Source organism: Tupaia chinensis, unplaced genomic scaffold (assembly GCF_000334495.1).
Source record: "Tupaia chinensis unplaced genomic scaffold, TupChi_1.0 Scaffold000546_1, whole genome shotgun sequence".
In the NCBI taxonomy this organism is placed as follows: domain Eukaryota; kingdom Metazoa; phylum Chordata; class Mammalia; order Scandentia; family Tupaiidae; genus Tupaia; species Tupaia belangeri.
In genome coordinates, this window is record NW_006160058.1 from 770,775 (window position 1) to 771,557 (window position 783).

Consider the following 783-nt stretch of genomic DNA (forward strand, 5'->3'; position numbering starts at 1 on the left):
CCCCCGCGGCTTCCGCCGCCGCCCCGCGGCCCCATACCTCAGTTTTTAAAAACCAAATGTAAGTTATAAAACTATATCATAAAAAAATAAAAAACTATATCATTAAAAATAATTGCATTATGCAGGGTATGTTTTTCTAGCTTGTATTTTCAACTATTTAGCGCATTCATAAACCACACTAAGAAATAATAAAAGTCAAGTAAAAATGCTTGTTCCTCTAAAAAGCACACATATGACTAGCATCCACATAAATATTATTTAAAAACAGAATATCTTACCTCATTCTTCCTTAGTGTGACCAAAGATAAGGCACATTGTTTGCTGTACATAATTTTCTTTTTATCTACATTATTATTTACATGTATCTTTAGCAATTTCTTTTGTTAATGTTTTCCTTTTGTTTTTTGAATTGCCACAGGGCTCATGCATTTAACAGTAAGTGGCAGAGAGACAGTAAGAGTTGAGAGAAAGTACCCCTCAATAGGGTGTAGTCATGCCGTAATCTTCTCTCCTCCATTTCTCTATCCTGTTGGGATTTGGGAGATGTGTACACATATGCCTGGTGTGTTTATCAAACTGCCATGAATTGGATTTGAATCACAGTCGGCCATATGGGAACTGGCTTCCTTAAACATTAGGCTATGTGGCTGGCTCTGTTTTGCTTTTTAATGACGTCACAATTCAAGTAAATCAGAATGAAATAGTTAAGAAATTAATTTTATTGGAGAGGGGTTGGAGCTTATGTTCAAAATCTACATATGCCAGTGACATTCATTCATGAAA